General features: G+C 42.5%; 1 protein-coding gene and 1 non-coding gene across 3 annotated transcripts in view; both read left to right on the top strand.

Moving 5' to 3' along the window:
* The window catches only part of PPARGC1A (PPARG coactivator 1 alpha), a 714,770-nt gene that overhangs the window by 63,597 nt on the left and 634,234 nt on the right, over positions 1–16,939 (top strand). The window lies entirely within an intron of this gene.
* Positions 106–212, top strand: LOC112447206 (U6 spliceosomal RNA). The gene has a single exon (XR_003035308.1). It is a non-coding gene; the product is annotated as a U6 spliceosomal RNA (small nuclear RNA).

Raw genomic sequence — 16,939 nt, 5'->3', positions numbered from 1 at the left:
TGTTGACTAGTTTCTGCACATGGTCTCTCCATGTGTCTTGGGCCTCTCCTAGCATGGCTTTCTGAGAGTGACTGTCCCAAGGCTTGTCATTAAAAAACTACCACCGTGCTTGCTTCGGCAGCACATATACTAAAATTGGAATGATACAGAGAAGATTAGCATGGCCCCTGCACGAGGATGACACACAAATTCGTGAAGCGTTCCATATTTTTTACAGGAAGCTTGGGGCTGGTGCACTGGGATGACAACAGAGGGATGGTATGGGGAGGGAGGTGGGAGGGGGGTTCAGGATGGGGAACACGTGTACACCTGTGGCGGATGCATGTTGATGTATGGCAAAACCAATATGATATTGTAAAGTAAAATAATAATAATAATAATAAAAATAAAAAATAAAATTAAAGGCATCTGAACAACAACCAAAAAAATAAAAAAAAATAAAAAACTACCACCAAATGCAAAACGTGATTAAGGTTATTCAACTCAGCATTTCCCAGACACATGCATGACTTCAGAGACCATTAACCAATCCAACACCAATAACATTAGGGTCTGTGGGAGTCTACAGATGCTCTTTGGAGGATGCTAGTCTAAGTCATTTCAATTAATGCCATAGGGAAGCTAAACACATGAGGAATTTACCTTCATGAAGCTTCAAATCTTGCTGAGGAAAAAAGGCAAAGAATTGTCTTCTACTGACATTTGGTCTTATTGCTGTTTGATACTACCTGTCGCACAGAGTCGGACACGACTGAACCGACATAGCAGCAGCAGCAGCAACAACAAGTACTGATGCTAAAGCTGAAAGTCCAATACTTTGGCCACCTCATGTGAAGAGTTGACTCATTGGAAAAGACTCTGATGCTGGGAGGGATTGGAGACAGGAGGAAAAGGGGACAACAGAGGATGAGATGGTTGGATGGCATCACCGACTCGATGGACATGAGTTTGAGTGAACTCTGTCAGTGATGGACAGGGAGGCCTGGCATGCTGCGATTCATGGGGTTGCAAAGAGTCAGACACAACTGAGCGACTGAACTGAACTGAACTGAACTGAACATGTTATATTTTATTAGAAAGTTATGAGCTATTGGCAAATGTGTGGATTTAAGTCACCTTTTTCAGTTAGACTTTGTTAATTTTTCCCACATTTATTTCAATAGTAACAGATTATTGAAATGAAAAGGCAAGTTAATGGAGGAGTCTGCCTCAGTTACAGTTCTGTTTCCTCCATACTCCCTATGTGTGCTTCCCGTGTAGTGTCTCAGTGGTAAAGAATCTGCCTGCCAATGCAGAAGACATGGTTTGACCCCTGGGTCAGAAAGATCCCCTGAAGGAGGAAGTGACAACCCACGTCAGTGTTCTTGCCTCAAGAATTCCATGGCAGAGGGGCCTGGCGGGCTACAGTCCATAGCGTCACAAAGAATCGGACACAACTCAGCACGCATGCAAAAAATACTCACTTTGTAAAGAGAGATGTACATAGAATTCTGGTTCTCAAGATAGCAGCATAGATATTTGTGGATTGATGTATTGGGGAAGTTAATGATGCTGAAGCTCAAACTCCAATACTTTGGCCACCTGATGTGAAGAACTGACTCATTGGAAAAGACCCTGATGCTGGGAGAGATTGAAGGCAGGAGGAGAAGGGGATGACAGAGGATGAGATGGTTGGATGACATCACTGGCATGATGGACATGAGTTTGAGTAGGCTCCTGGAGTTGGTGATGGACAGGGAAACCTGGCGTACTGAAGTCCATGCGGTTGCAGAGTCAGACATGACTGAGTGACTGAACCGAATGACTTGTTAGCCTCTTCGGTGTTGTTTGGGAGAATAATCAAGTATTCTGAAATTGTTTCTGAGCTGCCCACACTGCAGGATGCTCTGTGGAGTTGCCCATAGCAAGAAGCAATTTGGCTGACCTCTTCTTTGCTGTACACCTGATTTTCTGCTCCAAACATAGCACCACATTTCTGATGCCCTGGGCAATGAGTGCATATCTCTTCAAGATGTGCCCCACCGCCTAAATGAACCTTACATACCCTGCATGGCTTCTCTTTTAACCAGGCCATTCCGAATGCATTCTCCAGTGTGAAGAAAGGTCTGTCCAGCTCTTGAATGTGATGTAATAAAAGAACAGAAATTTATACTGGTAGGCAGATAATCTGTGCTGCTGCTGCTGCTGCTGCTGCTAAGTCACTTCAGTCGCGTCCGACTCTGTGCGACCCCATAGACGGTAGCCCACCAGGCTCCCCCGTCCCTGGGATTCTGCAGGCAAGAACACTGGAGTGGGTTGCCATTTCCTTCTCCAGTGCATGAAAGTGAGAAGTGAAAGTGAAGTCGCTCAGTCGTGTCTGACTCTAGCGACCCCATGGACTGCAGCCCACCAGGCTCCTCCATCCACGGGATTTTCCAGGCAAGAGTACTGGAGTGGGGTGCCATTGCCTTCTCCGCAGATAATCTGTACTGATATAATATTCTCAAAGCCTTGAGAATAAATGATTTCTTTTCCATTACAGCTGGCAACAATAATATCTATACTTTTATAGCATTTAATAGGGTACATTGTCCCTTTAACTGTGTTTAAGTGTTTAAGAATGGGGCAACTTGGTCAGGAGAAAAGTGTTTGCAAATAAAGCAGTGAAGCCCAGAGGTTTTGATGAACAGGCCCAAGGACTCCCAGAAGAAGATGGAGCTACGGTTTGCGTTCCACTCTTGACTCCAGGTTCTTTCAACTCTATTTGCTGCCTTCTGAGAGATGGACATCCTGTAGTTGGACAGGTAACAATGAACTTATTAATACTACGCATTTAAATGACATCTGTGATGCCTACTACACAGAATCACCTAATAGCTAATATTCTTTTTCCCAGTAGTCTTGAAACATAGTCTGGATAAATCCAGAGCTCTTAAAAATTTTTTCATTAGAAAACATTTTGAAAACATTCAAGAGCAGAAAGAAGAGTATAATTGCTCCCTATGATCCAAGTTTTCAGTTTTAATAATTAGCAGCACATGGGCGAGCTTGTTTTAGCTCTTTCCCCCACCTCAACTGGATTAAATGAAAAATCCTAAGTATCATATTATTTCTTCTGTAAATACTTAAGGATATGTCTCTAAGAGATAATGTTTTCTGATTTTTTTTTTTCCGTATAACAAACCTCTTCTAAACTTAATGCTTTAAAACTATAGTTTATTATTCTCTCCACAGTTCTGTGGGTTCACTGGGTTTAGCTGGGCAGGTCTCTAATGCATCTGAAGATACATCTGGGCTGGATTTGCAAGAGGGCTCACTCATAGGACCGTCCGCGGGGAACTCAGGTGGCACTGCTGATTTTAGTTCCTTTTGATGGTCTCTCAATGTGGCTTGGGCTTCTCCTAGTATGGCTGCTGGGTTCCAAGAAGGAATGTCCCAAGAGCAAGAGTTCAAGACATTTGAGTAGAAGCTTTAAGGCTCTTATGACCTAGTCTCAGAGCTTACGGTCATGCTTCCATCACATTCCATTGAAGAAGGGAGTCACTGGGGCTACCCCAGGATTAATGGAAGGGATTTAGACTCTACCTCTCAATGGGAAGAGATGCTAAAAAAATTAAGAATAATTCCTGGATATCACAAATATCCAGTCAGTGTTCAAATGGACCCATTTGAACTACTGGTATTTTACATTTGGTTTGTTCAATGCAAACGAGAATCAAATGAGGATCAAATGAGTTCCACATTTTATGGACTTTTATGTTTCTTTTAATCAAAGATACTCCCTCTCTTTTTACTCTTTGCTTGAAATTTATTTGTTGAAGAGGCAGGTAATTTGTCCTATTAAATTTACTACAGTCTGAATTTTGCTGCTTACAGACCCCGATGTTCCTCTTTCTCTTTTATTTTTCTCTTGGAAACTGTTAGGTACAGAAGCTTGATCAAGTTTAGGTTTAACATTTCCTAGGTGGTGATGTGTACTTGTTGCGTCACACCAGGAGGTGCAAAATCAGTTTTATCTCTTTGGCGATGTTGAAATTGACTTGTGGGATCAGGTGTTAAATCCAGAGCACCTTACTCCAATTGTGCCTTTTTAGGAAAAGTTTTTAAGTAGTTGCCTCATGTTTTGCAGTTTCAGGAAATGTAGTGTCTACATTTCTATATCTCTGCATTTACCCTGAGCTAACCATGGTGACTGCAGCCATGAAATTAAAAGACGCTTACTCCTTGGAAGAAAAGTTATGACCAACCTAGATATCTGCATATTCTGCATATTGAAAAGCAGAGACATTACTTTGCCAACAAAGTCTGTTTAGTCAAGGCTATGGTTTTTCCAGTGGTCATGTATGGATGTGAGAGTTGGACTGTGAAGAAGGCTGAGTGCCGAAGAATTGATGCTTTTGAACTGTGGTGTTGCAGAAGACTCTTGAGAGTCCCTTGGACTGCAAGGAGATCCAACCAGTCCATTCTGAAGGAGATCAGCCCTGGGATTTCTTTGGAAGGAATGATGCTAAAGCTGAAACTCCAGTACTTTGGCCACCTCATGTGAAGAGTTGACTCATTGGAAAAGACTCTGATGCTGGGAGGGATTTGGGGCAGGAGGAGAAGGGGACGACAGAGGATGAGATGGCTGGATGGCATCACTGACTCGATGGACGTGAGTCTGAGTGAACTCTGGGAGGTGGTAATGGACAGGGAGGCCTGGCGTGCTGCGATTCATGGGGTCGCAAAGAGTCGGACACGACTGAGCGACTGAACTGAACTGAACTGAACCATGAGCTGGACATCATATCAGATTCTTTCTATGAATTAAGTTTTCATAACATTTATTTTTTTTATAGGGCTGATTTATTTTTCATAACAGCCCTATAAAGGAGGTGTTATGAGCATCCCCATTTTCCAGAGAAGGAAACTGAGACACCATACTCCTAGTGCCTGACATCCAGACAGTGAATGCTTTCTGATTAATTCTCAATCACAAAAGGGACTCATCCTCATTTGCGGGACTCCTGAGAAAGGGAACGAGGTCTTTTAGGAGGGCAAAATGAGGAAGTCACACATTCAGTTGCCTCCATTTGACATCCAGAGTCATTGAGTCTTGAGGCTTGTGAGGCAAATTCTGCCCCAGCTTCCTAGTGCAGGAGAATGATTTATTGAACAACAACATTTCCCTCTTTTGCATTATTCATTGTGCAGTAGGGTCAGGAGGGCGTGGCCTGCTACCTCCGCAAAGGATGCCGGGATGTCACCCTGCTTTACATTTGTGTTACTTGCTTTACCCAGACACTGGGTGCCAGCAGGAGGCTCAGAAACGACAATTTTATTTTAAAGAAAATATTTTCAAATGCAATTTGCAGTTTATACATGAAGAGTAATGAGCAAAACAGATGCAGCTGTCTTTTAAATTAACCCTGCCGTGCCACCCAGTTTGCTTTCCTACCGAAGTGATAATGTAGGCAGCTTTGGTGCGGTTTGTCGGGAGTTTGGAAACTTCTGGAGCTTCAGAGGCAGTGGAGTTTGGCTAACAGACAGATGCATGGCCGATATGCCGGGTATCTAGGGCTGCTGTGTTGGGGGGGGAAAAAAGCCTCAGAAGAACAGAATTCAAGAAAAACATAGGGAAATGGCTTCTGAGAATGAACTGCAAGGACCGGATGACCGAGCCCTGAACGGCACTGTTGGGTAGCGGGAATGCTTCACTTTCTCCGGGGAACCATTCCTGAAGGACACAGCAGCATTTCCTGCATCTCTGTGGAGCTATTTAGAGCCGTCTTGGTGCGGCTGCCCAGTCTCACGTGGTCTAAAGCAGAGTCCGCGCTCTGTCACCTTGGAGAGGTTGTCCTCCACGCTCTCAGGCAGGCACCCGTGCGCCTTTGGGGGCCAGCTCTGCCCTCCCTGGAGGATTCCCCATCTGGAGACCACACCCCAGTGGTCATAAATGCACCCAAGCTGTGTGGGTCTCTGGGCTCACCAGTCATGCATGTTGATAAAGCCAATTTCTTAACAGTGCTTGAAAGGGAGAGACTAGTTCCAATTTAGAAGATACAATTTCTTTACATTCCTGGGCATGGCTCTTGGTTATTTTGAAGGGCACGAAATGACTTAAATCAAGGTGAGTTCACACCTGATTATAAAGAAAGAGACACAAGCACACACGCAGACACACCCACAATTTAATGTTTTGGTATACTGACATCACTCCCAAGCAGACACAATGAGGGTGCTGTTTGACTCAGAGAAAGAAGAGAGGCGGCCTCAGGTGTAAGACTGAGGCGCAGACTACCAGGAAGTTTCCATGGTCTGATGAAGGAGATAGGCTTCACTCTGAGGCATATAATGGCTTTAATCCATCTGCTGCCTCATTTCTTTTCTTGGGGTTAAGGGCTGAACCTGGCCTGTAGAGACTCCAAGTTAAATTAGCCACTCAGGGATACAGCGTTTTTAATGACCAAGCAGTTATCTCATTAAGAGCACGAGGACGTTTTATGTAGAGCACTGTGGTGGTTGCTTATTTTTAAAATACTTTTTGTCCATGTGCCTTTCCCATGGACAGAGTCCTTAGTAGTATTTCCTGGGTTGGTGTCTTATGACTCAGGAATAGAGGCTTATATGAGATCTGCAGGAAGGAAGAGGAAGAAAGAGAGGAAGGAAGGAGAAAGGAAAAAGGGAAGGAGGAAGGAAGGAAGGAGGGAAGAAAAGAGGCAGAAACAATGACCCTCAGACTGGCCAGTTCGCTGGAGTTGAGTTGAATATATCACTGTTGAAAGATTTGTCTTTTCGCTTCATGTTTTTTACCTAAATTAAGGTGATTGGCTACACTGACTGGTTGGAAGCCACCATTAGGTCCCACTCCATCTATCTTTAGAGTGGTGGTGCAAAGTCTCCGGTGGGGCAGCATCCTCAGCCATGATGTAATGAGAGTTTCTACCTCATGCTTGTATGTCATTCACACGAGTGGAGCATCATGGGAGCTGGAATAGATTGATGTCCCCTCCAAGAATAGCACTGATTATAGAACAGATTTTCCCATATACAGAGCCATTTTTAATTCACTGCCTACCACAGCTGCCAGCCTGCAGAGATAATTCCTTCTAGCAGAATAGCTCTAGATTATTATAGGGAAATCAAATTTGCATAAAAGCTCCCTCCCTTTCTCTCTCTCTTTCTCTTTAAGTTACTAAACAGATATTGTCAATTGCTTTTGTTGGGAGAGCTTTGCGGGGGTCGGGGTAAGGGGAAAATACATTAATTTAGGGGGAAATGACACAGAAACTTTCTATACAGTTTTAAATATTTTGACGACGTATTTAGTGTGACATGACACTTGATGGATGCTTCACTGTTTTCAATATGCTTTTTAGTTCAACAAACTTTTAATATATTTAAAATTTTTATTTTGAATGAACATAGGCCCTGGGGACATAAACATGAATGGCCTTTACTTTTGAAAAGCTTATTTTATTTGATTCATGGGGAAAATTATGTGAAATAAATAAGGTATTAGGTCCATTAGGTCCATTTTGCTTATGAGGAAACTGAGGCTCAGAGAAGTTTTTGAAAGTGTGCTCAGCTGAAGAAGGAAAGATTGAGAACAGGTCTTCAGAGTCTCGTTTGGGCTTGTTTGGGGTACCATGATGTCACTCAGGAGGGGAAAGGTTGCTGTTGCAAATTGGCAGCTTAGAGGTGTTGGCCAAACCTTTTAATTTGTCTTTGAAAAATCAGAAAGTTTTACCCCTGCATCTTCCACCCCTCAAAAGAAAGGACTTCTGGCTTCTTTTTAAAACATATCTTAACATCTGACAACACAAGCCTGTATTCCATCAAGGTAAGTCTGCTTCATCAGACTGGGTATGGCCCACATCCTTATGCCCAAGTTGCTCACTTAAGTTACCAGCTTTGGGCAAAGAAAGCTTTGAGTTGTTCCCTCTGCTGAATCTGGCAGAGACCAGGGATGTGGGTACATTGCCCTGGGAGTATCATTCTTGCACTTGTTTTTAAAATAATCTTTTCATTTTTCCCTTGCCTCAATTTTTCAGCTTTAAAAGAAAGTTGGTAATTTTTCAGCTTTTTCAAAAAAGATTATCTCCTGTAGGCCCCCAATCCTGATGATTTAGGATTTGGAGACTCACGAGAGATTTTTACTCTGTTAGCCACTGTAGGCTGATATTCTGCTTGTATTCTTTAAAAGGCTTTTGTAGATATTATTTTATTCAGTTGTGTTCTGTTTTCTGATCTGTTTTAAGCTATCTTTTGGGGGATAAAGAGTGTGAATGTAGAAGTCTATCTAGCCTTCACTTTGGCACGTGGGCTTCAATTTTCTGATTTTGTTGAGCAAATTTCTATGCTGAATATCCAGTTCTTTGCGACCCTATGGACTGTAGCCTGCCAGGCTGCTCTGTCCATGGAATTCTCCAGGCAAGAACACCAGAGTGGAGTAGCCATTCCCTTCTCCAGGGCATCTTCCTGACCCAGGGATCAGACCCAGGGATCAAAGCCAGGTCTCCTGCATTGCAGGTGGATTCTTTACTGCCTGAGCCACCAGGGAAGCCCTCATGCTGAATATAGGTTCTTCTTCTTAAGAAAATGAGGATAAGGCTACTGTAAGAAATAAATTGAGAGATAATCATGGTGTTGAACACTTAGATATAAGGTGTTGCTAAATTCTACTTTACTGCAGAAGTGTAATTAAATCACTTGATTTAACCATGGAAGCTATAGGTTAGACAGATCATCCAGGAATCTAAAAACAGCTCTGGCGCAGGAGACCTTCCGGGAAAGGATTGTATGCAGCAGGCTGAGTATATAAAGTGGGCTCTGGGCCCCGCCCCCAGTATACCTCTTCCTGGTGTGATGCCGTCACCTACTTGTTCCATCACAATTGAGGTGACAATCTGTTGAGGGTCCCACATTGGGTGGAAGGTTGTTTGGGTGCCCTTTGCATAACTTTGCAACTCTACAATTCCAAATCTGGGTTTCTGCCCACCGCCCACCTCCTGAGAAGATGGAGATACGCCTGCAGTATGGGTTGACTTCCAAGCTAGTGACAGTTCACTTGTCCCTCAAATATAACTCCTTTCTTCTCACTGCTTAAAATTCCATTTAAGTTGTGCTGTTTTGGCTTTAGGCTTTTGATTTTATGTTAAAAATTAGTTATCAACCTTTTCAAGTGCAGAGTTGGCAAAACATATTCCTACACTTTATCCATGTGACCTTCGTAAAAGCCCTGTGAGGTAGGAGAGTAGCATTGTCTCCTTTGGGGAAAAAAGAAATAACAGAGGAAAGACTATGATTTGGGAGCTAGAGATGCTGGTTTTGAGCCTTAGTTATAACTCAGAAACTGTGTGGTCTTGAACAGGAATACAGTATCTCTGAAACTGATTTCCTTCCCTACATACAGAAAATTAAAATATTACTTTACAGAATGATTATAAGGATTAGAGATAATATTTTCATCCATCCACCCATCCATCGTTTATTTATTTATTTATTCTACAAATATTTTGTCAGCTCCCACTGAGAGCCAGGCTCTGTACTGGTTCTGGGAATACATTGGTGAATATGACAGACCCTGTTCCTGCCCTTACTGGGCTTATGGTCTAACACCAAGTACAACATGGAGCACACAGTAATTTTTCAGTAAACGGCAGTTGTTTCGAAACAACCAGCCTAGTGGTTCCTTAGTGAGTGCAGAGCAGAGGGGGAGCTGAGCTCAGATTTTGGAGTCTTTGGCTCTGCCCAGTCCTTGGGGAAAGGAAGCTCACTGTGGCTGTGACCTGAGCCGCTTTATTCTGGTCATCATCCCTGGTGTGCCCTGTCAGAGAGGAGCGTCAGCAACAGACGTTTGTTTCTTCCAGTTCTGGAGGCTGGGAAATTTAAGATCAAGGCACTGTCAGGTGGGATGTTTGCTAAGAGCCCACTTCCGAGTTCATGGACAGCCTTTCCAAGTGAGTCCTCACTTGGCAGGAGGGATGAGGGAGCTCTCTTACAACCTCACTCTTGAGGACTCCATCCTTACAACCTCCCAAAGGCCCAAATGCCATCAGGTTTCAGCATATGAATCTTGGGGGCGGGGTCACAAACATTCGGTCTACATCAGAGTGTAGTGAGGTGGATTATGACCCACTGACTATGGGCAATTTACTTCATTTCACGAATCCTCAAGTTCCTAATTTGCAGAGCGGGCACCATGACAGCACCTGCCTCAGCAGGTTGTCATGGAGATCAGATGAAGTTTCTGGTAAGTAGCGAGCTCAGTACCTGCCACATCGGGAAGTGTTTATAACACAGTGGATGTTATTGTTGGTTGGGCTCTCAAATGGCATATGCATGGGTGGGGAGGACATATTTGCTCCTGTTTCTCATTCTTGGCTGTCCTTTCTGTGGCCAGGGGATCAGAACACAGCCGCAGATGCTGAGTCCAAGAGGCTTGTGTCCTCTTTCCACCTGTCTGCTATTTGTCTATATCGTCTGTTTAAAAACTGTGCTGGGCTGAGGCTGGTCATGAGGCGGGCAGGCCATTAGGACAGGTCTTCTTTTGGTCTATTCTGTCCCCTCTCAACCAAACAGTTCTGTTTAACAGTCCTGCCCTTGGCTGGCGGGGTGAGACCACTTATATTTAAGGAAGAGGCTTCAGAGATGCTATGGAGAGAGGGTGCTGTATGTCAAGTTTCTGCCTTATGTCAAGTGTCTGAAGTCAGGCTGCCTGAGTTCAAGTCCCAGCTCTATTTCTTATGAGCTAAGTAATTTGACTGCTGTCAACCCCAGTTTCTTCATCTGAAAAGTAGGGGTAATAATAGCTAAGACTTAAAGAACGTTTACTGTGTTCAAGGCACCTCCCATATACCAATTCATCCATCCCCAACCTGCTCTGAGTTAGCTGTTACTGGTACACCTGTTTGAAACCAGGAAGCTTGAGGCTTAGAGAGATTAACTAACTAGGTTTGCTCAAGGCAAATGACAGACCTGGGGTTTGGACCCAGGCAGTTAGAACCCAGAGTTTTGTGTGCTTAACCACTCCTACTGTCTCCTTCCCTGATGGGATGGGATAATAAGCATGAAGCTTGGCACACAGTATGTGCTTAGTAAAATTTTTTTTTCAAGTGAAAAATTTTAATTTTGTGTTATCCAGTGTGTACTTCTTTCTTTGTAATTTCTTCCTATCATTTAAACTTGGAAATCAGTTAGCCTTTTACATTTCAGCTATATTTAAAAATTCCTTTTTCTAACTGATGCTTTAATCTCTTGAATGTTTATATTTAATTATTTTGGCCACAAAAAGCAAATTAAAATTTTAATTATTTATTTGTTATTTTGTAGTAGTAAGAACAGTTAAGATTTACCCACTTAACAAACTTTTAAGTGTGTAATATGTTATGATTGATTATAGGTATAATGCTGTAGAGGAGCTCTCTAGAGCTTAGTCATCTTTTTATTTTTTAATTTTTATTTTGTTCAGTTTTAAGTTTTTAAATTGAAGCATGGTTGACTTACAATGTTGTGTTAATTTCTGCTGGACAGCAAAGTGAGTCAGTTATACACATATATATTCTTTTTCTACTATTCTTTTCCATTTTGGTTTATCAAAAGGTATTGAATATACTCTGTGTTATACAGTAGGACATTGTTGTTTATCCATTCTATATGTATAAAAGCTTACATCTGCTAACCCAAACCTCCTGCTTCATCCCTTCCCAACCTCCTTCCCCTTGGTGACCACTAGTCTGTTAGAGCTTAGTCATCTTGCTTGACTAGAACTTTATACCTATTGATTAACCTCTCCCCATCGCCCCTCCCCCAGCTCCTGGTAATAGTATGTGCAGAGTAGATAATAACCGTCACCCTCAGCTCTGAAGGTGAGTGTGGGTCTCTCTTTCTGGAGCAGTAGGGAGCAGGGCCTTAGGACACTGGCTGGTGGGCATTATTCCGAGATCTCAGACTCATTGGTGCCTGTGTTCATCTTGGCCTTGTGATAGAAATTTGAAACCTAATTAAAAATTTATTTATTTATTTATTTATTTTTGGCTGTCCTGGGCCTTGCTGCCTGGGATTTCTCTAGACGTAGCAAGTTGGGGCTAATCTCTAGTTGTGGTGCATGGGTTTCTCACTGTAGTGGCTTCTCTTGTAGCAGAGGACAGGCTGGAGGGTGTGTGGGCTTCGGTAGTTGTTGCACATGGGCTCAGGAATTGTGGCTCCTGGGCAGAGCACAGGCTCAATTGTTGTGGTGAGTGGGTTTAGTTGCTCCATGGCATGTGGGATCTTCCTGGATTAGGGATCAAACTTGTGTCTCCCACATTGACAGGTAATTCTTTACCACGGAACCACCAGGGAAACCTGAAACCTAATGCTTATGAGTTGCCCTCATGAGACTGTGATACCCTCATAGCAACACTAACATTACCGTAAATATGGGGTATTTATTAAGTGTCTACTTACACCTGATGCATTTTCAGATGCTCCAGACACAGGTAAGCAACCCTGAATCATGCCCCTCTTGGAGTTTTAAGACCAAAACAAAGAATGCTCCACTTGTTTTGCACTGATGTTAGTTTTCAGTCAGTTGGTATATCTACCTCAAATTCACATGAAAGCTTTTAAAAATCATTATTATCATCACCATTATCATCATCCTCCCCACCATCATCATAACAAGTTCTTACTATGTGCTAACTGCTATGTGCTTTGCCTGACTCATCTCATTTAATTCTCACATTAGAGCATAAAATGAAGATTTCTGTTACGTTAGTCACCTACAAATTAAGGCAAATGTTGTGAAAATATCAGTTGCTTAGCGATAGTTAAAACAGAAGGAAGGGGAGATAAATGTATCTCAGCTTTTGGAATATTTAAGAATTGCAACAAAAACATTTTAAGAGATTCCTTTGGTGTAAATGTCTGTATGCTTAGAAAAATAAGGTACGATAAATATAAAATTATTAAAACTGCTAGTATCCATTTCCAAAATATTGCCTAGTGGGCATAGGTCTTTTCAGTTTGTAATAGAATTATGTAATGAGTGCCTACTATGTTCTGGCACCTTGGTATTCCCCTATACCCTGCTTACTTGTGGAAGTTCTTGATTTTTATATAATGTCTCATTGTGTTAGTAATGAATTAACAGTTAATTTCAGTCTCATTGAGGTACAGGGATTTTCCTAGAGGTACCTCTCAGTGCCAAATAATTTTTAGCAGCTTCCTTTGTAAGGAAAGTTTCCAGGATAGTCAATAAGGAAGACTCTCCCCATTTTATTGGATAGATTCTTTTGTACTTAAAATTTTCTTTCTTTCTTTTTTTTTGATCATGAAAGTAATATCAGCCCACACTTCCAATTCTGGCTACATGTTGGGTAGACCAGATGCTCTAATAAATCTTCCTGCTCAAATAACCTAAGAATGATGGGTAAAGTATAACTAACATCTTCTAATGATATCTACAAAGAAAGGGAGCAGAATTTCCAGGGCATAAAAATAAAGAGAGAGATGGAAAGTGGGTGTAAAGCATAAACTGAGACTCTGCCCTGAGGGTGTTTGCTGAGAGCAGAAACTTAGATTCTCAAGCTCTGAGTACTGTACTGGGGCTTTCCAGGCGGCACTAGTGGTAAAGAAGCCACCTGCCAATGCAGGAGACACAGAAGATGCAGGTTTGATCCCTGGGTTGGGAAGATTGCCTGGAGGAGGAAATGGCAACCCACTGCAGTATTCTTGCCTGGAGAATTCCATGGACAGTGGGGCCTAGTGGGCCCCCATCCACAGGATCACAGAGTTGGACATCATTGAAGCGACTTAGCACATGAGGACATACTGTGCTGGGGACCAGAAACCAGTCTTTGGGCCGGTGTAATGTGGGAAGGTGAAAGTGAGAACCTACTGTGAAGCTTGGGCACTCAAAGGACAACATTTTCCATGAAAAAAGGAGTTAGGGAAAAAATCCTCCTTTTGGCCAAGAGAAAGACTTAGCTCCCACTGGGGGGAAAAATGTCTTCTTCCCCACATTTTAACAACAGTCCTGCTCTCCTTTGGCTTTGGGAGCTGAATTTAGACTTGCTGAGTGATCTTAAATTGAGGTCCTCAGTGCCTGGAAGATGTGGGGTAAATGCTTTCTGGAGAAATGCACCTTAATCCTAGACCCTGTGGCATCTTCACAGTTTCAGGTTCTGTTCAGTTCAGTCGCTCAGTCGTGTCCGACTCTTTGTGACCCCGTATGGCAGCATGCCAGGCCACCCTGTCCATCACCAACTCCTGGAGTTCACTCAAACTCACGTCCATCGAGTCTGTGATGCCATCCAGCCATCTCATCCTCTGTTGTCTCCTTCTCCTCCTGCCCCCAGTCCCTCCCAGCATCAGGGTATTTTACATTGAGTCAACTCTTCACATCAGGAGGCCAAAGTATTGGAGTTTCAGCTTCAGCATCAGTCCTTCCAATGAACACCCAGGGCTGATCTCCTTTAGAATGGACTTGTTAGATCTCCTTGCAGTCCAAGGGACTCTCAAGAGTCTTCTCCAACACCACAGTTCAAAAGCATCAATTCTTTGGCGCTCAGCTTTCTTCACAGTCCAACTCTCACATCCATACATGACCACTGGAAAAACCATAGCCTTGACTAGACGGACCTTTGTTGGCAAAGTAATGTCTCTGCTTTTTAATATGATGTCTAGGTTGGACATAACTTTCCTTCCAAGGAGTAAGCGTCTTTTAATTTCATGGCTGCAATCACCATCTGGAGTGATTTTGGAGCCTCCCAAAATAAAATCTGACACTGTTTCCATTGTTTCCCCATCTATTTCCCATGAAGTGGTGGGAACAGATGCCATGATCTTAGTTTTCTGAATGTTGAGCTTTAAGCCAAATTTTTCACTCTCCTGTTTCACTTTCATCAAGAGGCTTTTGAGTTCCTCTTCACTTTTTGCCATAAGGGTGGTGTCATCTGCATATCTGAGGTTATTGATATTTCTCCCAGCAATCTTGATTCCAGCTTGTGCTTCTTCCAGTCCAGCGTTTCTCATGATGTACTCTGCAGTTATCTCACAATCCAGAGTTACAAACACATGAAAAATGTAGATGTTATGTATTTAAGAGTCAGGGAGAAAACAAACAGAGTGAGATCTTTAAGTACTTCAAATATTGGACCTGTGATGATACAGAAAAAATATTCAGAAATAAGTTAAAGATGTTCAATTAAATGATAGAACTGAAAACATGAGAAAAGAGCAAACTGCATGCATGCTAAGTCACTTCAGTTGTGTCCGACTCTTTGCGACCCTATGGACCATAGCCCGCCAGGCTCCTCTGTCCATGGGTTCTCCAGGCAAGAATACTGGAGTCGGTTGCTATGTCCTCTTCCAAGGGATCTTCCTGACCCAGAGATAGAACCTACATCTCCCATGGCTCCTGCATTGCAGGCAGATTCTTTACTGCTGAGCCACCAGGGAACAGTTATCCCCCATTATCCATTTGTTGTTGTTCAAGTAGCTCAGTCATGTCTGACTCTTTGTCACCCCATGGACTGCAGCAGGCCAGGCTTCCCTGTCTTTCACTAACTCCCAGAGTTTGTGCAAACTCATGTCCATCGAGTTGATGATGCAATCCAACCATCTCATCCTCTGTCATCCCATTCTCCTCCTGCCCGCAATCTTTCCCAGCATCAAGGTCTTTTCCAATGAGTTAGGTCTTTGCATCAGGTGGCCAAAGAATTGGGGCTTCAGCATCAGTCCTTCCAATGAATATTCAGGGTTGATTTATTTTAGGATTGACTGGTTTGATCTCCTTGCTGTCCAAGAGACTTTCAAGAATCTTCTCTATTACCAGAGTTCAAAGCATCAGTTGTTTGGTGCTCAGCCAAATTCACATCCATACATGACTGCTGGAAAAACCATAGCTTTGACCATACAGACCTTTTTCAGCAAAGTGATGTCTATACTTTTTAATACACTCCAGGACATTCCTTATCCATGGGGGAATACATTCCAAGACCCGCCAGTGAATGCCTGAAGCTACAAATATTATTGAACCTTATATATACTATGCTTTTCTTGTACTAATTAGCAGGTATCCCTTACAATGTGAATATGGTGGGCAAAGGGATGATTCATATTCTGAGCAGGATGGAGCTGGATGGTGCAAGATTTCAGCAGACTACTCAGAAAGGCATGAAGTTTAAAACTTATGAATTGTTTATTTCTGAAATTTTTCAGTCAATATTTTTGACAGGATAACTAAAACCATGGAGAGCAAAACTGCAGATGAGGGACTTCTGTATCAAAAGTTTATTGAAAAACCTAGGAAGATTTTTAAAGAGCCCAAGTAGAACGTCTAGAAATGAAAATAGAATTATTAAAATTAAAAGTAAAACATGCTCTTTGTAAGAAATTTGGAAAGAATAAAGGAAAACCCAAAAATTAAACATTATTCTATCATGAAGGCACAAGCAGTATTAATAATCTTCATGTAATTCATTCGTATTTTTTCTATGCATTTTTACAAAATAGACATTATATATGAATAGACATTCCATATGAATATTATTTTATGCCATCATTTTCTTTCTATATGAGCACTTTCCAGTCATTGTACTATATAATATATGTGAGTAAGGAAATGTCATCATGTACATGTTCCTCTGTAGCTGGATTTGGGCTTCCACGGTGGCTCAGCAGTAAAGAATCTGCCTGTAACACAGGAGATAACAGGATACACAGGTTTGATTCCTGGGTTGGGAGGTTCCCCTGGAGAAGGGCATGGCAACCCACTCCTGTATTCTTGCCTGGAGATCCCATGGACAAAGGAGCCTGGCAGGCTACAGTCCATGGAGTTGCAAAGAGTAGGACATGACTAAAGCAACGAAGCAGGCAAATAGTTGGACTTATTTATTTATTTTTAATTTGCAAAAAACATCTTGGCAGAAGCTGCCAGGCCTTCTTAATGCTTAGGCTAGGAACTGGCACAGTCACTTTTCCCCATGTTCTCCTT

Source organism: Bos taurus, chromosome 6 (assembly GCF_002263795.3).
Source record: "Bos taurus isolate L1 Dominette 01449 registration number 42190680 breed Hereford chromosome 6, ARS-UCD2.0, whole genome shotgun sequence".
NCBI lineage: Eukaryota > Metazoa > Chordata > Mammalia > Artiodactyla > Bovidae > Bos > Bos taurus.
This window is presented reverse-complemented; position numbering and strand designations above follow the sequence as displayed.